Consider the following 21732-nt stretch of genomic DNA (forward strand, 5'->3'; position numbering starts at 1 on the left):
CCAGCAGATGTGACACAGCACTGCTGGCTCCTGGTGCTGGGGAGAGTCAGGACATGGTTCTGTGTGTTGGCAGTGCTGCAGAAATCAGCATTTCCCCTGGTTTATGGATCCCCCTCCCTTCCTGCCAGCAGGGGTAACACTGCAGAAAGTGAGGGAACAATTTGGTGGCATTCAGGAGTTGCTGAGTCTTAAACAGCTTCTGCTGGTCCAGCCAGTTCTTTGAAAGTTGGAGTTTTTGGGTACTTTTTTTTTTTTTTTTTTTTTTGTTCAAATAGCAGCTTGCAAAGGGCCAGAAACTGTTGTGACAGTGTCTCTAAAATCCTTAAGCTGCTTGAATCACTCCAAGGAACCAGGCTATAAAAGAGCTGGAATAAAATGTATCCCACAATGTCCTTCACTTCTGCTGACAACTGCAGTTTAAATTACTGGTGCAACCTTTTAGCATAGCTGCCTTGTAAAAACTAATAAAATATAAAATGAAGTTACAACAGGGACTTGCTACCTTTTCTCTGGTGGAGAGTAGGGAGAAGCCACCCCTTTTTTTGGGGGGTGAGCCTGGCTGGGGTGTTGTTATTGCTTTAATGACAGTGATCAGAATAAAATCTTAGTATATGCTGAAATTTTTACATCATATTAATTATATAATGTTTATTAGACAAGGGCTTCACTTTTATCATAAAGTGGCATTTATTCTATGAAGAGCCATTAAAATTAAGCTTAAAAAAAAATAGTTCTCTTCTAGTGGAAGGTGCTCCTGCCATGGCAGGGGAGTTGAAATGAGATTATCTTTGAGATTCCTTTTAACCCAAACACTTCTGTGTCTCTCAGGTTTGTTTGACTGATATATTGGGGCATCCCATTGCCAGCTGCTCTGATTCCTTGGCTCCTTTGCCCCAAGTGGCTGGACTTTTAGGGACTCAAAATAATTGGTGGCTTTGAAAAAAAAAAAAAAAATCAGATTTTTATTTAGTAAACTGTCAGCATTCCAAGCTTGCCAATAAAACATCTCCAGAGCTGGGAGAGGCAGTGAGGGCTGTGCAGATGCTGGGCTCGTGCAGCGTGGGTGAGCTTTGAAGTGGAGATTTCATGTTGAAATGGAGCCCTCAGCTGAGAAATCTTCACTGAGAAATCTTCACTCGTGATTTCTGCAGAACTCTGGGAAGAACTTTGCAATCAGGGAGGGAAGGAGGGGGTAGAAAGGTCCTGGCTCTTCTTGTTTGTAGAAACATTTTGGAGCTGTGTGTGGATGGAGCCTTGCCAGGAGAGAGGAGCTCCCATCACCATGTGTTTCCTTCTCTGTATCCCAAAGATGTGGGCACTCAGGAAGTGTTTTGCCAGCTGCAGTGGAAGGGATGGAAGGGATGGAAGCAGCCTTTATAAGCAGCACCAGCCTCCCAAGGACCAGCCCTGCCTCCCTGCAGGGAGCTGGGACTGGGGAGAGGTTTGGAGTATGGAACTCATTAGTGACAGTCAGGGTGGGAGAGGCAGCTTGAGATGCCTGCTGTCCCAGAGGCTTGTGAGAGGATGAAGGCAGCATGTGGATGCTCCTTTTTGTTTTAAAACAAAGGGAAATGCCAAATGTTGCCTGCAGGAGAATCCTGGAGCCTCAAGCTTTTCTTAACAAAAGGTATTTTATTTTCCTTGTAATTTTTTAATCTGTTTGTCTGCTGAGATGCAGCAGAGGTGTGGCTGAGAGAGGATTTGAGCTAGGGAAAAAGCTGGATGAAGAATTGGTGGGAATTGCTGGGCTTGGTGGGTGGAACTCGTGGTGTGTCATGGAACAGGTCAGGCTGGGTGGCTTGCAATGATCCTCATGGACCTTGGCACTTATGGAGCAGTGGAGATAATGATTTTATTTAATGTTTTTGTAGGAAATGACTGCATGGATCTAACCTGAGAGGTGTCAGTTATCAGGTGTTGTACAGGAAGAATTTTGTGTGAAGTGAGCTGAGAATGCCTGGAAGCAGGCTCAGAACTGGTGACCTTTTAGATTTGCAATATCCCTTCTCCAGCTGGTCTCCTCTGTACCTGATTCCCCCTTTAATGTCCTTCACCCTCCCTCACTCCCCTGCTGCCCAAATTGCCAAACTTGTGGGAGTATGCAGGCTTAAGACCATGTCACAAATCACAGAATCCCAGAATGGTTTTGGGGGGAAAGCACCTTAAAACTCATCTTGTTCCACCTTCCACTCTCCCAGATTGCTCAATCCCTGTTTGGAGAGGTCCAGAGGGAATGTTTGTGTCAGAGTGCCTCTCTTGCACCATGCCTCTAGGCCATGCATAACTTAGTTCTTTTGTCTGTGTTTTTCTGCTCAACAGAAGGGAAACCCTTGAGATCAGCACTGGGAGGAAGAAGAGAGGTGGTGAAGGAGCTGATGTGGGACAGATCTGAGCCAAGGAGCTGAGGGACAGCAGGTAAAACACAAAGGAGCACTGCAGTGCATGCCCAGGGTTAAGTTGCTTCTTTCCTTTCTGGATTTTAACATAATTTACCAAAACATCTCACACCCTTCTTACAACATTCTCCTCCTCCCCATAGTCCAGTTGAAATAATGATGAGATGAGGAAAGCTTGTAAAAGTAGGGCAGGACCAGCACATGTCACCTCCAGAGCTTTAATCAAGCCTCTTACATATTTTTTGGCCATCAACTCTTTCATTTAATCATCCATTAATTGCAGAAAGTTTTAGCCAAATTCATTTGGCAGAGTGCAGGCAAAGAAGCAGCATTTCACAATCCTCTGGTTTCAGCAGTTTTCAATTCTGATTTTAAAAGCAATGCTGAATGTCACTAATGGTCTAAGCTCAGTGTCTGGGTGCCTCAGGATCCAAATCCCTGCACACAGCTCAGGGGCAAGTTGGGCTCTGAACATTTTTCTTCTTTAGCATCATTCTCTGGGCAGATTCTTGTCCCCAAACTCTTTGTGATCGAGGTGTGAGGATTAGTCCATGGGTGCTGATCACACTCTTGTGGGGGTGTGTGGGTGCCTGAGAGCCTTCCAATCTCACTGTACAGGCTGGAATTGCTGCCAGCAGCACATTTCTCCTTCCCCAGTTTTCTTCTCGCTCCTGTAAGGAAGCCAGAGGATGAGATTTTGTGCCCTGTGCTGAGCTCCTTCAGGCAAACTCAGGCTCTGGAGCATTGTCAAAAGTGCTGATGGGTTTGGGCTCCAGCAAAGGTGTCAAGAGTGAAGCAAAGGAGTCACTGCTGCCTGTTCCAGGGAGCAGCATTTCCTGGCACAGGGACACAGGGGCACCATGAGGCAGTAGCATCCTGCACAAAGCTGCTCTGTCTGAAGTCTTGGGGGGGAAGCAGCACCTGGATTGTGACTGGGAGCCACCAGAGTTACTCAAGGCAAAATCTGGCTGCTAAACCTGACTCTTAGGAAAGCTTGGATGGAATATGATGGGCTGTGGTACAGCACAAAGCACCTTAGGTGCTCTCAAGGTCCCTTTTGGCCATGAACTCTGCATCTCTAGTGACACATGGCCAGTTCAAGCCTCTGTTTTGACTCCCTGTCAGAGGATTTCTCCAGGAGCTCCTTGTCCTTGTGAGCTGTGCTTGGAGCATCTGCTCTGGATATTCTTGGGCTGAACTGCTTCCAGCAGGCTTAGCAACTGTGCCTGTGATTTCCTGCAGGAAATCCAGCCATGCAGGATGGTGTTTAGATTATGGGACTGGGACTATCAAGCCATCATGGCATTCTTCAGTTGCCTTTTTTTATTATTTTTTAAAAAGCTGTTAGCTGTCTCCCCACCCCCCATCCCCCCTATCTGTGCATCTGTGGAGTTTTTTTTCCTGCCTTGTTCAAGTGAAAGAGTAAATCCTTTTTTGATTTATTCCAGAGCAGCCCTCGAGCTCAGCTCCTGTGAGAGCCTGCTGACTTGGAGTTCAAAAGATCTCATGTCTTTGAGGCCAGGCTGTGGTCTTCCATCTTGCCTCAAAGTTAAACTGAAAGAGAAAATTCCTTTTCTTCTTAAAAAGAAAATCACCATGCTGTGTAAGGGAATCAGACTTACCTGGAGCAGCAGAGAATGCCAACATGCAGAATTCCAGGTGAAAATCTGGTTGTTTAGCAAGGACTTATTTTCTAGCACTGAGCACGTTGTTTAGGAAGTGTTTTATGGAGATAAATACTCCTTTAAAAGCAGTGCTGTTGCCTGGCTGGGATCCAGCCTGTGATCCTACATTAAAGCATTTTTGGAGTGTTTAAACCACTACATTACCACAGTGGCTAGAAATGGTAGTTCTTATCCCTAACTTCCTGCTGATCTGCAGGATTACATGAGATATTAGGAAGAAATTCTTTACTTTAAGAGTGGTGGTGAGGAGTAGAATTCCCAGAGAAGCTGTGGCTGCCCCTGGGTCCCTGGAGGTGTCCAAGGCCAGGCTGAACAGGGTTGGAGCAGCCTGGGATAGTGGAAGGTGTCCCTGCCCATGGGACAATCTTTAAAGTCCTTTCCAGCCCAAATCATTCCATGATTCAATGAGGTGCAGACATATCTGACATATAGATGTGTGTGTGTGATTTATGTACATATATAGAGCAAACCTGTAAGAACTATTTATATCCTATTTCACTTCCACAGGGCCCTGCTTAGTCCAGATTTATGCAGTTGTGGCTGCAGCTGTGAGCTTGGAAGGGCAGACGTAATGGATGGAAGATTTTAAATAACTTTAGGGATCCTCCTTTTAAAATCCAGAGACCCTCCTTTATAAATCCAGCTCTTCTGAGCAAGGTGACCTTGGTTCTGCCTCTGACTTGGGAATCCAGCCCTGCAGAGGGAAGGATGCTGATCCATGGAGCAAAGGTTTGGCCAGACAGCAGCAGAGGAGAAAGCACAGCTTGGGCTGGGGGAGTTTTCAGCACATGTCAGGCTTGCAGTTAAAACTATGGGTGCTCTCCTAAATTTGAATTTACACCTGGGAGGAGTGTATCTCTGTTTTTTAAAAACTTTAGTTTTGGTATGGCATGCTGGGGAGAGAACTAATTTTTTTTTACCTGTCTCCAAGCAGCACAAAGTGTCAGCTCAGGTAGCTCTCACAGGTGTGAGGACAATCTCACATGGTGTTTTGCCAGCCCTTCTCAGCAGAACTCTTCCAGAAATCCTTTCTTTCAAAGTTTTTGGGGCTATGGAGAGTGTGCATGGGAGCACCTTGGTGTTTTACCCACTTCCAGGAAAAAAAAAATCTGTAGAAAGCTGAAACTGCAATAATTCTCTGGCATGTGTGGGTGCAGTAAGGTCACACAGCTGAGGTGACAGTGAAGGACAGACTGGCTCTTGCTGTTCTGTCCCCACTCTCCCTGCTCTTTCTTCAGCAGAGAAAACCCACATCCTCATCTTCTCCCATGTTTTGAGCTAGCAATAAAGCAGGAAAATGAATTTTTTTCCCCAAATCTAATTTGAAACATGATGACTGGACCGTTCTTAAACAGCTTCCAACTTAACAATAAAGAAACTTCACAGAGTGCTTGGCAGGAGCCTCTGTACATAATTTAGATCATAATCAGATGCATTAACACATTTTATATGGATCTCATGGGGCCCAGGAAGACGAGGTGTGCTGGGTAATTTCTTTCCAGATTCCTTTACCTGATTGTTTATTACTCTTGGGGACTTCATTTGTGGTCCAAATGTCACCAGCAGAATCCTGCTGCTTCATGTGCCTGCATTCAGAGTAGCTGCTAGTGAGGCTTCAAATTCCTTAATGCTGTGTTCTCCTCAGTCTTTTCCATCCCTGGTTGTCAGAGGGAGGCTGGGGAGGGGAACAAAAGCAAGGACCCAAATCCTGCAAATTGCTGAGCTTCCCCTGTGCCTGGAGCTGGATGGGAGGGAAGATGCTGAGAGTGCTGCTGCTTCCCACTGAGTACAATCAGGAGCTGCTGGTGGAGAGCTGCATGGAGGAAACACTTCCTCTGCCTCCCTTTCCCTTTGAGATGTTCAACATAAGCAGCTCTAATTTTATAAATCTCTGAAAGCTTTTCAGCACTCAGAGAAGAGAAATGGTGCTGTGTCTCTTGTGTTGCTCCATTGTTTTGCCATGATTCCACCCATGCCCAAGACATCCCTGTGAAGTCTCTCCTTTGACAGAAAAATCTGTTGCTGCTTTGAAAAGTGATGTTTTGGATGTCTTTCTGCTCTGCTGGTTTTTATTATCCCCACAAAGTGTGGGAAGTTCCCTGTCACTTCAGTGTCTCCTTTATGCATGCTGGAGTGATAACCCTCCCCACATTCATGGGATTGATTTGTTACTGAATGCCATGGAGTGGTGTAAAAGTGGGATTCCCAGTCCTTCCCCAGCCAGGGCCAGGCTCTGCTCCCAGCTGGGTGCACAGGTTTGGGATATGAGGGGCTGCTCTGTTCACTCACTTATCCAGGCTGGAACCACCTCAGCCAGCTGCCCTTGATCCAGAAGTTGGCACAACCAGGAATCAAACCTCCAAGCCAAGTCAGGTGTGGCCTGTGGGTGTTTGGGCAGGTGAGAAAGCTCAAGGGCATGAAACTGGTTGGATTTGGGCCACAGAACAGGCCTTGGACCAAAGCAGCCCATACCAAAACCACAGAGCTCCTTCTTCCCCCTTTTCACTGATCATGGTACTGAAAACCACCCAGGCCAGAGCAGAAGCATGGATTTGTTTGCCTCTTTTTTTAATTTATTTTTTCTCTTTAATAATAGTTGATCAACATCAGGTGATGATGCAACAGCATGCCAGATTAGCTGAGCTCATAAAGTGCCTCTTACCACAGAGCCTAATGATGATGGAGAAATGAGTATCCTTAAAAACTGGAGTTGATGGGGTTGCTGAATTTCCATTTCGTGTACTGAGTGAATCCCTGTGTGTCACCCTGGAACTCCAGTGCCCTGTGCTGTGGAAATGCCCACAGGCAGAGGGTGAAAAGCTCTCACCTGGGGCTCCCCCACAAACTCCTGCCTTTCCCTGGATTTTCCAGCCAACTACTGAGGAATGGTGTTACTTGCAGGATATTCTCCCTCGAGGTATAAAAGTTGTTTTGCTCTCCTGATCAAACCCTTTCATGTCCATCTTGTGATTCAAAATTGGCAGGAGAACAGATCCAGGCTCTGAAGGGTTCATGTGAGCAGGGCAGGCAGTAGATGAGAGAAAACATCCCCAGTGCTTTGCTGTTTTTAGCCATGTCACAAACACTTTCCTGGCTCCCAGTGCCCAAGTTCCCAGCTGGGATTGCTGAATTCCCCTTAGGTCAGTGGCACACATAGTTTGGATAAGCTCAATGGCTTCTGGCTGCCAGAGCTGCTGCAGAACAGGAGGAATGAGGAATTCAGGTTCTCTTCAGCATGGGAATATACTCTGCTACTTTAAACTGACAGAGGGCAGAGTTAGGTTGGGTGTTAGGAAGGAATTCTTTACTCAGAAGATGGTGAGACCCTGGCACAGAGAAGCTGTGGCTGCCTCTGTGTCCCTGGAAGTGACCAAGGCCAGGCTGGAGCAACCTGGGATAGTGGGAGGTGTCTCTGACCATCACAGAGGGTGGAACTGGATGATTTTTAAGGTCCCTTCCAACCCCAAACCTTGTGCAATTCTGTGTTTCTGTATGGGGGATGCTCTTTGAATATCCCAAGGAAGGGAATAGACATAAATAAGGCAGAATGGGAAAGATGAAACAACTCTTCTGGTGGTTGGTAATGGGAATAAAGTGCATTTTTCTGTATCAGGCAGAAGGATGCTGCCTGCTGTGAATGTGTGTGGTTGCCCTCCTCTGGTTGAAAATAGAACAACCTCCCAAGACCAGAGACTGTTTTTGGGGACAGGATTGTTATGTTTGTTCAGAGTGACTTTGAAAAGAGTCAGGATCATTTAAGATTCTGGGATTGATCAGTGCAACATCTCATCTTCAAAACCACCCTGGGCAAGGGGTGACTTCTGAGCTGCTGGAGGAGGAGAGGATGCACCAAAACCACCAAGAACTTGTCACTAAACGTGGACAAACTCTGCTGAGGTGGGTGCAGGGCTTGGAGAGGCTGCAGGACACGGCTTGCTGCAGGATGTGGCTCTGAGGAATCTGTCACCAAGGGCTGGTGACCCCACAGCCCTCCCACCTCAGAGCAGGCAGCTGACCCTGCTCGGTGGAGCTGCCTTGAGTTCTGCATCAGGCTGAGAATTATGGGACAGGTTTAATTAGCTAATCATTTGCTGACCTTCATTTTTGTGAAAATAGTCTGAAAGTGAGTTTATCAGCAGTTAGCTGTTCCAGCAGAGAAGCAGAGGCTTGGAGGATTTAAGGGAACTGCATCCAGCACTGGTGATTTCCACTTGGGTGTGTTAGACCATGTCCTTGAAGGCTGCTGATACTAAGCCAGGTAATCCTGGTCAGCAAAAAAATTCACTTGTGCTTTGGGATTTTTTTTACCATCTGGATCAGGACCAGCAAAGTCAGGGAGATAGCTGTGTGCCTTGCAGGAGTGTCTTAAAGGTGAAACCTTTGCTCTGCATTTGGAGCCGTTTCAAAATGTGAATCCTAGGAACTATAGATTTTGTCTTCTATGGATTTTGGCAAGATAGTTCTTGGAGCAGCTGAAAGGGAAATGAACCTGAGAGGAGCTTTTGACTTTGGTGAAACTCAATAATTACTTTCCAGTAACAGACATTAAAAAAACCCCAACCAAACCTGGTGACATCTGTGATTCAGACAGCATCTAATCCATGCTTTTTTTCCCCCCACTACAGCAACCAGACAGGATCCAGGGTGGGATGTGCACACCTTGTGTATCTCTGCATGTTGGAGACATGGAAGGATTTGGGGAAATGACTGTGTAGTGGTTGAGCAGAGAGCTGGTCCTTAAAAGCAGTCCCTTAAATGTCTTTCAATGCCAGCCTGACCCATTTAATCTCACAGCATTGCTCTCATGAATGTTTTATCACAAGTATTAAGTCCTACAATGCCACTAAAACACGTTGAATTTTAGTGTGAAAGTGGTGTAAGTGTCTTAATTGAAGAGATGTATTCCTGTGTCCAGAGGTAAATGTTGGAGAGAGGGAAGCACAGGGAGGCTCCTCACTGCCACCAGCTCATACATCCAGTGAAAAGCTTACAAAAAGTTATTTTTATTATCTATTTGCAGCTTTATCTAGTTCAGATATCTCCAGGAAAGGCTTCTGTCTTCTCTCTGGCATTTCTTTGAATTGTAGAACAAACAAGTTTGGAAGGGATCTTTGGAAGTCTTTAATTCAATGTCCTGCTCATGGCAAAGGTAGATGAGATTGCTCAAGGCTTTGTCCAGCTGAGGTTGGATTGTGCTGGGCTGGAGGGTCCAGCAGCTCTCCAGGCTCCTGTTCCATTGGTTTTCCTGCTGAATATCCACAGAGGTGCCTACATCAGAAACCTTGCTGCTGTCAAGGTGATCAATATCTGCCAAGGATGGCTTCAGAAGACAAATCAATGAGGTTCAGTTTGCCCACAGCACATCTTCTCACCCTTCATGGCCATGGCAATGGATTCCAGGGGGATCTGCTCCATCCATCCCTGCCCACAGAATTCAGGTGTTGCTGTCCTCTTTATTCCAGGTGAACCCTCTGCAGAGTGAGTTTGTGCTGTCAAAATTAATACTCAAAGAGTGAGTGCAGGTAACCTTGGCTTCCTCTTGACTTGGCTGCTCACAAGCTTTCATTGCCTTCTCTAATAAAGCCTTTACAATTGCTTAGAGACACTTCAAGTTGTTCATGTTTAAATAAAGGGATTAATTTCAGGCCTCCTGCTGCTAAACTTGTGCATTTGGATTTTGAGGAAGTGCCTTTTCCCTGTGAGGAGCAAAGGGGCTCCCTTTGATCAGATAAATGGTCTGGAACTGTCCTGAGGAGCCACTGAACTGCTCAGCATCGATCTGCACTTGCCAGGCACTGGAAACAATTAAAATGGCTCCATGAAGAGTAAATATAAAGGGTGCTTAGGGCCTCAGGAGCACCTGCCCTTTAATCCTCTTCCTGCTGTTGATTTTATTGATGATTGAATTGGTATTTTAACATTTCCATGCCTTTGTTTCCCCACCTATAAATTACTTGTGCCTTCCTTTTGGGTTATTGAGCTTGGCTGACATAAAAATTGTCAAGGTAGGGTGCCAAGCACACACAAACCATTTTATTTTTAGTGTCTTTTGAAATCTTGGACTTTTTGTTCTCCCTTTTATCTGTCTCTTTCTTTTTAATCACACCAAATGGAACTAAATTCAATCACAGCTGGTGCTGGAGAAGAATCATTAGGCCCATCCAGCTGGCTGTCTCAGGGCCAGAGTGGGATTGTTCCCTCTGCTGCATTTCCAAAGTATTTTATCTCCTTTAGTCCTGTGTTTGTGGAGTGATGAGCTCCTTTCACTTCTGTCATCCATCCTGAATGGGAAGGGCTATTTTTAGGTGGCTGTAAGTAAATGGACATCAGGCACCATGGCAAGGGGACTGGGTTATTTTTGGAAACCCATCAGCAGCCCTTCTGGCAGGTCCTGCTGTGGGATTTATCTCTGGCTGGGCTGTCTCAGGTTGTGGTATCAGTTCCCAAGGTTGTGAACCTGGTTTCTTGGATGTGATCTGCACTCTGAATGTGGAATTAGCAGCTGCTGCAGATCCTGTTGATGGCATCAGTTTCTGGGATTTAATTCCCCCTAAGCCAGGTTGGATGGGGCCCTGAGCAACCTGATCTAGTGGGTGGCAGGGGCTGGAATGAGAGAAGCCTTAAGGTCTTTTCCAGCCTAAACCAGTCTGGGATTTTGGGATTCTAAACCAGGAGGGATGCAGGGTGGTGGCTGAGATTCTGGGGCAGAAGATGAAGCTGGCTTAGGGCAATGTGTGAAATGCACCTGGAGTGGAGCCAAGCCATGGAGCTGCTCTCACACTTGGAGCCCTCCATGAATGTGCAGACTTGGCACTGCCAGTGGTCACACAGCAGGTTTTGGGGTGCTCTTGGGAGTTTGGGACTGTTCTGCTTCAGTGGACTGCAGAAGGGTGATGTTTTCTTGGTTTTGCTTAGTCCTTTTTGTAAAGAATTTTGTCCTGTGGGGTTTAGGGTGGGCTTGGCAGCACTGGGTTATTGGTTGGACTCAGATCTCAGAGTTTTCCAACCTTAATGATTCTGTGGTTCCATCAGCATTTTGGGACAGCTGTGCCCCAGTTTATGTGGAGCTGATGCTGCTTGGAGCCACTGGGCTCTCCAGTTACTCAGCTGTGAATGTGCAAGTTGGAATCTGGGGGCAGTGACCAAATCTGAGAGCCTGAGCAGAAAACCTCCTGTGCAGGATTTAGCTGCACATTATCTTCTCTGTCTGCCTCAGCAAAGACCCAAATCTCATTTCAAAGGTCAGAACATGCTCTCACCTGGGTGTTCCCAGCCTTTTATAGAGTGGTTGAAGGCCATTTCCTAAAATTAGCTGCTGCAGGGGAAAGCTGATACTGGCTCCATATCACAGCCTTTCCAAACTCTGGATGATCATTTACTTGATGGGCTCCTATTGAAACTCATGGGTAAAAGGTAGAAAATGGAAGAAAACCAGAACCTGATGGTGCTTCCTAACTGAGAAGTAAAATCTTGTGGGTTTTTGGGCAGAATCTCTTTTCTTATTTGTCTTTGGAGTGGTCTTTTTCTTTTTTTTTTTTTTTGTTTTCCTGAAGCTTTCCCAGGCAGACCAGTGGCTTGTCTTTAGAATCAGACTTATTTTTGTTTTCCTCAAACTTTCTGGTGATCCAAACATGCTGGGGAGCTCTGGGAAGGGGAACATGTGACTCTGAAGGAGGCTGAAATGGTAAAGCACAGTCAGATCTGCTAAGCAACAGCATTGACACGTTTAAATAAATCTGCTGTTGACTAATATAGAGTGACATATTGAGAGCAATTAAAAAAAAAAAAGGGGAAACTAGGCACAAATTTGGGAAATGAGTGGAATGAGAACAGAACAAAGATGTTAGAGAGGATGCTGGATAAAAGAGAGGGAGGGCTGCTCCACAAAAGGAGTGTTCTGGAGAATCAGGGTGTCCATCAGGAAGGGAGAGACAATAACAGAAGTGCAGATTTGTGCTGAAATTATCCCTTGGCAGTAAGATCCTTGTATTTCTGCTTCCCTGCCAACTCTGCTGGCTGCCAGGATTGGAAAGATTTGTCCTGCCTGGTGCAGAGAGGAGCATGTGGTGGGATGTCAGGCAGCTGGGAGAAGGTAAGGTGGCACTTCTTGTTCTTGTTGGTGGCTTTGGGGCTGTTGTTCCTTTGGATCTGCTGGGATTTGGGTGTGAGTCCTGTCATCCCCATCCCTGTGGATGTGTGTAATGCTGGAGAAAGGAGCAGGGACTGAATCAGGAGGGGCTGGGCTTGAAGCTGGTGAAAGGAAATCCCTTAAAATCCCAGAATGGTTTGTATGGGAAGGGACCTTAAAGCTCATCCCATTCCACCCCCTGCCATGGGCAGGGACACTTCACTGTCCCAGGTTGCTCCAAGCCCCATCCAGCCTGGCCTTGGACACTTCCAGGACACTTCACAGCTTCTCTGGGCACCTTGCAGAGCTCATCTGTGGAAGTTGCTGCTGCAGGAAGCTGGGAAACAGTGCTTGGTGTGTTTTTAATTTCCTTTTCCCTCCCTTTTTTTTAACAGTTCAGACTCTGTACTATTGAGAATGTCTGTGACTGATTGCTTTAAAAAAAAAAATGTATTTTTCAATACATTTCTTCAAGGGCTCCTACAACTCCTGTTTGTTAATGGTTTGGGGGAAATTGTCCTGAATAAACTGTTCCATGACTGATTTATGGATATTTTACACCAGAGCAGCTGGAAATGAGGAGTGAGGGGCTGAAGTGAATGGATCATTGGCTTGATCTAATACAGCCATCCTAGTGCTTCCCTAATATTTTTTTTGGCTTCTCTACAGAGGCCAAATTGAGCTGTGAATGTTGTGCCCATCCTAATGACTTTGTTCCAGGCTGGTGCCTTGGTGTGGCACGTTCACAGTGGAGCTGTGTTTGCCAGCAGCTTTCCCAGCTCTGGGAGTGGCTCCCCTTTTCCTGGCTGCCCATCAGGTGTTTACTCTGGCCACCAGCAGCCTTTGTGCTGGGGTGGCAATAGAAAACTCCCACTCTGGGGTGGTGTGAGGCTGAAAGGGCCAGAGCAGCTCTGCTCTCTGTCCCTCAGGGAAATTTTGTGCAATCAGAACCATTGGTGGCTTCCACCATTATTTTTCCCACTGTCAGAGGTGCCAGTGCCAATCTAAAATTTGCTTTCAGTACAGTTATTGAAGCTGATTCTCCTGCACTAAGGCAGACAAATATTGCAACCTCATACTGAAATATGCCCAGGAAATCATTCCTGGGATGCTCCAACCTCACCTGAAGGCCATCATGATGGAGACAGAGCAGCACAAGCTCAGATCCTCAGGTCTGGAAAGCACTGCTGGCACTCCATTCCAAGTGCCATTAAGGAGATGCCAAAGTCCAGCAAACATTTGGACAACACAAAACATTAAATCGAGCTCTGATATTTAAGAGCAGAAAAGTTTCCCAGGCTAATTCAGGCAACTGGCAAAAAAAAAAAAAAAATCACTGAGATGAGAGTGAGATGGCACAGCTTGAGATGCTGGGGCTGCCTCTTTGTCCATGATAACTGCTGTGAATGGCCAGAAGAGGCATTTGTGGATTGCTCATCCATTAGCACCTCTCAGCATCGATTTTCCAAAGTGTCCCTGAAGTGAGCTGGAACCAGCTCCGTGAGTTGGAAGCAGCCTGATCTCTGGGATGATGGCTGGGAGACAGCAGCTTGAGTTGGAAGCAGTTCCTTCATCTGCATGAGCCTTGTGCTGGCACTGTGACCCATTTTTTGAGCTGCTCTGAGGACATTTGGCCTCTCTTCCCTACAAAAATAGCTGCTGTGTGTTGGAGATTCCTGCCTGGAGCATTTGGGAGCCAAAGGAGCTCCAGCCTTCCCAAATGTGCCCTCTGTGCTGACATTTGGAGTCCCTCCACCCTGTGCTGTGCATGATGAGGGTTATTTGGGTGATCCACAATACCCATGGCTTCTCTGGGAATTTTCCCTCCTGGCCATGGAATCCCATTTCTGATGTGAACTATTTAAAGCCCTACCAAGCTCTGTCCTGAACATCCTGCTGCCAGTCCAGGGAAGCTGTTAAACCATTAACTCTGCAGAAACTTGGCTGCTTTGAGGTGCCCAGTGACAGCACCACTGGTGGCTGAAGCATTTGGACTTGCTGGGATTGCAGCAGACAGATTGTCTCAAAGCCACAAGGTATTAATTGGCTTTCATGTTCAATACCAGTTAATAAAAAATTCCCTATAAAGACACACTTCTTAACATTAGATGCTCTTTAATGTTGTCAGAGGGTTCTAATAAAACAGGGCTTTGGCATCTGCTCTTACCTGTTAGTCTACCAATAACTGTTGAATCCATCAGCTGTTTGCACTCAAATTTGAGAGATGGAGCTCACCAAAGCAGTAACTGTAGAAATTATCTGAAAATAGAGAACTGAGGCACTTTAGGGGGTACTGGAGAACCCCATGGAAAACTGGAGGCATCAAACAGTAAAAATTCAGCTTCATTTGTGCTGCTGTTCCCAGAACTCATGGGGGCACGTTGAACCACAGATATTTTTCTCCAAATACCATGCTGAGAATTGCAGGGCCATTACAAGCACTTGACAAAATTAATAATCATTCCAGCTCTTTCTCCAGCTAAGAGGACACCATTAGGTTTGGGAGAGCAGCTGAAAAGTGCCTTTGGACCAAGCTTTAAGCTTGGCAGGTTTTGGGTTTCAAAGGCATTTTAAAAGTGCTCCCCCAGCTCACACAAGCTTTGGTGCCTTGGCCTGGAAGGCAGCTTGGAAACTAAAAAATCTATTAGTGAGTTTCAATTTACTCAGGATAAATCCTTCCCTGAGGATTGCTCTTGTTCTCTGGAATTACAGGCTTTGGCATGATAGCATTTTTCCTCTTAATTTGTCCCTTTTGCACTTCCTTGGTGTGAGCAGCAGCAAAACTCCAGCAGGAAAGAGATGGAGGGTTCTTTAGGACCTGGAAATGTGTGGAGGGTGCAGAAGGAAAAATGAGGCAGCAGAGCTGTGGGAGAGGGAGGACAGGAGAGACCCAGATGGGTGGTAATGAGATTTGGACAGCAGGAAAAAGCTGGTGAGAGAGGGGGGCAAAGAAAACCATCTCAGCAGCTGCATTTTGTGTGGCCACTCCTGTATCCTGCAGCTGTTCATTAGAAATTCTGTTTATGCCACAGGGAGTTTTGGAGTCTCTGAAGCTGACACAGTTTTAATAGACAAAGACATTTTGAGTGCAGCACATCTGCTCTGGGATGCTAAGGAAGAGGCTCCATGCAGTAGTGCCATTGGTTGAAGCATTTATCCTGCTTTTCTTTTTTTATTTTAAGGCCTCTCTTTTATCCTAAAACGTAATTTTTGAGGTCAAAAGAAGTGCTGTGTTTGCTCATTAAGTTTGCAGCCCTTAAACTGAGAGTCCTGCTGTATTCTTCCTAATATCCCCTGCCCTGGGAGCAGGCAGAGTCACCTCTGGACTGGAAGGATTCTAAAGCATTTCTCAGAAGTGGCCAAGTGTGTGAAGCACAAGCACAGGCCTGGGGCAGGAGGTGCTGCTCCAGAGCAGAGACCTCCTTTGGTCACTGCTGCATTATTGAATATTTGGTGAGGAGGTCTTAAATTGATCAATTTATTTCTCAGCAGGCTCAGTCTAACCCTCAGCTTAACTTTTATAACCCGTGGCTTTGCAGAACCCATCTCATCTCTCTCCATGATTGAATCCACCTTGTGCAACTGAAAAGTTAATTCCTTCCTTCACCTCCAGCTCTGGTCAAGTTCCTTGGATCCCTCCTTGCCTGACCTCTCTCTTAGCCCTCCACTAAACAGAACAGTGTCACTTTGCCCTTCCTAACTGCTGTTATTGCTACATCTGCCCTGCAGCAGCTTCTGGCTGTTTTCTACCTTCCCATTTTGGTAGGAGCAGTGTCCAGGCTGGATGCAGGTGCTGAGTGGAGTTTGCCATCTCCCATCCTGCCTTTTCCAAGGACTGGCTGTGTGGGTCTTGTCCAGCCAGAAACAGCTTGAGAAAAGCTTTGTTTGTTGTGTTTGGAGGGAAGCACTGGGCACCAGTGACAAGACAGAGCAGAGCATGTGTGGAATGATCCATGATCCAGCATCCCAAATCCAAGCAGCAGCAGTGCTTTGTAGGAATTTAATTACCATGGATTGTGCTGCTGCTTATCTCCTATATCCACTCTGCTGCTGCTTAATGACTTTGTTAGGCACACACACACAAACCTCAGGTGCCCTGTTCTGTCTTCTCAGCGTGTTTTGAAGTGTTTGGCCACGTCCACATCTGCAAGTCCTGTGTAGGGGAGTGTCCTGCAGGGACCTTCATCATGTTTTATACAATCCCAGAGTGGTTGGGTGGGAAGGACCTTAAAGCTCATCCCATTCCACTCCCTGCCATGGGCAGGGACACCTTCCACTGTCCCAGGTTGCTCCAAGCCCTGGTTCAGCTTTGCTCAGGAGGGAGAAATGGAGATACACAGAGAAACTGCAAGTGTTAGAACCCCTCTGCTCTGAGCCAGGCTGGGAGAGCTGGGAATGTTCACCTGGAGAAGGATCCAGGGAGAGCTCAGAGCCCCTTGCAGAGCCTGAAGGGGCTCCAGGAGAGCTGGAGAGGGACTGGGGACAAGGGATGGAGGGACAGACCCAGGGAATGGCTTCCACTGCCAGAGGATGGGGTTAAATGGGATATTGGGAAGGAATTCCTGGCTGGGAGGGTGCTGAGGCCCCAGAGCAGCTGTGGCTGCCCCTGGATCCCTGGCAGTGTCCAAAGCCAGGTTGGATGGGTTTGGAGCAACCTGGGACAGTGGGAGGTGTCCCTGCCCATGGCAGGAGTGCAATGGGATGGTCTTTAATGTCTCTTCTCTCCCAAATCATTCTGAGATTTGAATTTCCAGCTTGCTTTGCAATAAACTGTGGGATAAAAACCCTCCTGCTGAATAAATATGGGTGATCCAACACATCAGGTAATTTGATTTTTTTTAATGTATTTGATCAGGCTGCCTGGAACAGAACAGATCCCATTTAGGTGGTGTTGAAGCATCTCCAAAAAGTGCAGAAGACCCTCAGCTTGAGGCTGTGGGTGGGTGCACACCCTGTCCATCTGAGAGAGGAGGGAGCAGCTGGAGTTGGACACAACAGGGATAGCATGGGAGCAGGTGCAGGGGCTGTTTCAGGCAGGGAAGGTACATTTGGTTAATTGGCCATGGGGCACTATGAATGTCACTGAGCCTTGCTCAGATGGAGCAGCCAGGGCTCCCAGGTCTGTGTTGGCTTTCTCTGGATGTGAACTTCACTGTCCCTGGGCTGTGGGGACTCAGTGCTGAGCTGCCTCCTTGCCCCCTGAGGTGCACAAAAAACCATCTGTTATTTCATGTTTGTTAGAGTCCCCTCAGTGGAGATGCTCAGTCTCCAGAACTGGTTTATTCCCTGTGTGCAGGAAAGGGGCAAACTTTCCATAAACCCCACACAGATGGATTATTTTCCATAGAGACCCACCCTGCTGAGTGATGCTGTTAAACACTCTGTGTGTTTCTGTGCTTTTTAACAGTATTTCCTTTTCCTTATAATTTACCCAGGACAATGAAACTTTTAAATTTGTGCTTAATTATGACCTGAAGCTTCTCTCAGAGAGCAGGAGCCTGAACCTGCCACGTGCTTATTTCCTGCTGTGGAAGCAGCAATGAGGATGTTTTAGGGAGGTGAGAGAGGCTTGTGGTTTTGCCTTGGGGAAAATAACGTGCCTGAGCTATCTAGGGCTGGAAACCACAAAGAATACCAAGGATTTGAGCTGTCTCAGGGAGTCAGTGTTTGGGAAACCAGCCCTCTCTTCCTGCCTGGAATTGACCTCCTCATGCTTCTCTCATGTGATGGGGCTCTTGGATGTGGTTTAACCTCCAGAGAATTCTTGCTCATTAATTACTTCAAGGTAAAAGCAAAGAGAGGCTTTGCTTCCTCCCACACCTAATTTATCCCTTTTAGAAGCAAGTAAAAGCTTGTGCCACTGCATCCTGGAGCATCCTTGGTTTGCTTCCCACGTCCCAAAATATCTTCAGCACTTTGTGGTGAGCACTACAACATCAGCCACGGTGCTTGTAGGGATTTTCCAGCTTTCTTGGAGCTTTGGAGAGGAGAGGGGTGAGCTTGGCTTCCAGAATTTCCTGCCACTCCATCCCACAGGACACAGAAGGATTTACTCCTAAGCTGGATGTTCCTCTGAAATGCTTGTGTACAGCCTGGATGAATAAATAAAACACTGTGACTGGTTTATTACCAGAAAACAACACTAAATAATAAATTTAAGAGGTAAAAGCTCTATATGTAAAGTAGATTTCACAATGCATTATGCAAAAAGCTGAAAGGCACTGGAGAAGGAAAGCACTGGAGGAAGGCAGGCTGGAAGATGGATGCTCTTGTGGACAGGACGAGGAGACGTGGAGTGAATCCCAAGCTGGCACAGCTTCTCAAGTGACCTTGGGCAAGTTGTTTCTCCACCTCCATTACCTGCTCTGTGAAAACAGAGGATGTGGCTCTCCTGTCTCCTGGATTTCATCAGAATAATAAATGACTGTTTGTGAAGCACTTGGCTGAAGAGCAGGGACAGCCTTTGGCAGAGGGCAGAGCTCAGGTACCTGTGAGCACCTGGGGGAGAGGTTTCTGTGTTTTCTCACCACTGAGCATCTCCTGGAGCACAACCTCATCCCAATGCCCAGATAAGAACACAAAGCTGAGAGCCAGACAGATCTTCACTCTGCCTTGAAGTGCCTGAGGTCACCTTTGCTTTGTGGACAGACAGATGGAGGCCTGGGGGTGCTGATTTCCCCTGGTGCTGCAGAGAGGCAGTGTCAGAGCTGGGGGAGGCCCAGGACATCTGAACTCTGGGCTCCTCCTCATTTCTGAGTTGCTGCCACCTGAGAGCCTGGACACAGAGCCATACAATCATTTAGGTGGGAAGGGACCACAAGATGTGTCTGAACCTGGGCATTGTCCAGTGAGTTTTGGGTGTTTCTTGGCCTCTTACATCCTCCTTCAAATCCTATTTAAAGCTTTCCCCAAACCCTGCTAACCCCTGCAGGATGATCCTTTTCTCCCTTTGAAACAGCTGCACCCTGCCTGTTGCCACCAGACCTGCTGTGGTGTAAACCAATCCATGATCCAAAGCCCCAAAATTCCACCTGCTCAGAGCCAGATGTTGATCTGTTCCTGTTTTTTCCCTCATCATTCCCTGCAGCTGGGAGGACAGAGGAGATCATGACTTGTGTGCTGTGGTGACAGGGCTGAGCACCCTTCTTCCCCAAGAACTTGGGGTGGAAAGCTCAAAGCTCCTCAAATACCACTTCTAAAGCTTTCTTCAGCACACATTTCCCTACTTTTCCAGAGTGAGCACATGGAGGAGCATTTTTCCAGGATCCCTTTACCCCACACGTGCCCATGTGGATGAGGAGCAGGGCTGGGAGCAGGTTTGGCTTTGCATGGAGCTGCAAATGTGCAGAGTGTTCCTTGGGTTGGATCAAACTCCCTAAAGCCAGGGATGCACTTTATCCCTGGAATTTCCAGATGACAGACCCTTTGACCTGTGCATGTAACAGCACTGATCTCAGAATTGCTCTGTACCTGGGAGCTCTGGAGATGGTACAAATCCCTCAGGATGATCCCTAAGGCTGCTGCATGCAAAACATTGCAGAGTGAATTTTCCATCTGCTCCTTTGAAGGGTCTGCTCTCAACCAACTGTACCTTAAAGCACACACTTGATACATTTATTCTGCTTGTTCAACTGCTCCTGTTCCCAGAGTGATTGGGAGATTTGGGATGTAATCCTTCCCTTTGAGAGCATTAGGGAATAGAAAGTTATCATTGTTGAAGGGTTGTTTGGAATTTGTTTTCTTCCACTACAGCCTGTTCTGAAGGGGAGAATACACTTCATTTTTATTCTCTCTCTTTGATTTCATTCCTAGTGCTGATGAAAAAGAGACTTGGCAATAGAAAGTGTCTCTCCATGCCCAGATAAAGCAGGGGAGCCACTTCCACACTCCCCGAGGTCCTTGTCCATTTGCCAGGAGGGAGCTGGCGTGGCACAGGTGGGTTTGTTCTCCAGGAGAGCAGCACAGCAGAACTTTGTGGATAATAACACTCTAGACCCCTCATTTCTTAAGGAAAGAGAGTAAGGATGAGTATGGATACACACAGAGAGTTTGGGAACTCTGATTTAGCAGGTGCAGGAGGATTTTCTTCCCCACAGTAGTCTGTGCCACCATGTTCTGCCTCACAGTTGTGGATTGATATAATGATCTCTGATGGACCATAAGTTTAAATTTTCCAGGATCTCTTCATAAAGGTGATGAGAGAGGGGCAATATTTCCCTAATTCTATAGGGAGATGGATAACAGAGGTGCAAGCAAGGAAGAGTAGCTGTGCTCAAGTCTTTGAACATTTGCAGAGTAATGACTCCACAAACACTCACAGATCAGACCAGCCAGGTTATTTCTAGAAATGCAAAATGAGGGAGAACCTCAGGTATTCCCATAACTTCAGTGGCACAGGGAGTGCCTGCTGTGGAGCTGAGCAAAGCTGGGAACACAGCCTGAGCTTTGGCAAGGTGCTCTGAGCAGCTGAGTTTCCTGGGAGAAGGAGCTGCAGTGTGCAAAACCTGAGAATTCAGTCAGGTTGGCATTTGGTAATTATTGATCTGATCTCCTAAGAGCTCTTCCTGCCTCTTTCTGGGTGTGTAATTAGCTCCATCAGGCAGCAGCACTGTGCTATAACATCAACAAGAGTTTTCAGTGTGGAGCTTAGTAAGGTTCAAGAATTAAATGGGAGAGGAATTTCACTTGGGAGTGAAAAGGATGAGTTGACTGGAAGGCCCAGCAGCTATCCTGTTTCTCCTCCTTCCAGATTTCTTTTTGGGAATGATGGGAATCAGCAGCCTTTTTCCCCAGAGTTGATAAACACAGCCCTGAAGTCTCTCTTGACAAAACCACAGATCGGGTTTTTACTTTGTCTTTTTTTTATAACTCCTAATGGCAACGTGTGACAACCTCAGGCTCTATTGAGTTGATGAGGAATAAAGTCTTAATAGTGAAGAAGAGTCCAGGAGTGTGTCTGAAGTGCTCATTTTATCACCAGCACATATTTCATACTGACAGTCCATACTTTTAACTAATCCCAAGCCACGTGTGGTGCATTTTAAATCCCTCCTCAGCCTGCTCTGGTCTTTCCCATGTGGTGTTTTCTAAGAGAGCAACTGAGTCACATTGGCAACCCTCAGAATTTTGAGCATACAGATATTTTTAATTCACAACCCACATTTTGAGGTGAGGAGGATGAATTTTGTTCTGTGACAAGGAGGAGAAGGAGCAGAGGAGCCACTGGAAGTATTAAGTGGCAGAACAACTGCTGAGGATCAGGTGTGGGGTGGTGGATTTGGCTTTTCAAAGACCCCAGTTGCCATTTTGGGGAGTCCAGTTTGCCATTTCATTACCATTTATGGTTTATAAATCAGCAAGTAACCACAAATAAATATGATTTTGGTGCAGTCATACCTTTGTATTTTTTTCTGACCAGCCCAAAGCAACATGTCCATGCATCCACATTTCTGATCCCTGCAGGGTTTGCCCCCCCCAGAAATCCCAACAAAGCTTGTTTTCCCCACGTGTGCCTTGAAGTTCA

The 21732-nt window shown here is 46.6% G+C and overlaps 1 protein-coding gene across 4 annotated transcripts in view; it reads left to right on the forward strand.

Annotated features, from left to right (window-relative positions):
* The window catches only part of EXTL3 (exostosin like glycosyltransferase 3), a 114144-nt gene that overhangs the window by 61109 nt on the left and 31303 nt on the right, over positions 1-21732 (forward strand). Inside the window, exons 3-4 of one of the 4 annotated variants that reach the window (XM_056486415.1) lie at positions 2320-2415; positions 20022-20144. The exons of 1 other annotated variant lie outside the window; for it this stretch is intronic. The gene's annotated coding sequence lies outside the window, so the exon portion shown is untranslated. Of the gene's footprint in view, positions 1-2319; positions 2416-11915; positions 12174-20021; positions 20145-21732 lie in introns of those variants that run through there. 2 more of the 4 variants (XM_056486419.1, XM_056486418.1) reach the window with 2 other exon arrangements.

This window comes from Oenanthe melanoleuca, chromosome 3 (genome assembly GCF_029582105.1).
Source record: "Oenanthe melanoleuca isolate GR-GAL-2019-014 chromosome 3, OMel1.0, whole genome shotgun sequence".
Classification (NCBI taxonomy): domain Eukaryota; kingdom Metazoa; phylum Chordata; class Aves; order Passeriformes; family Muscicapidae; genus Oenanthe; species Oenanthe melanoleuca.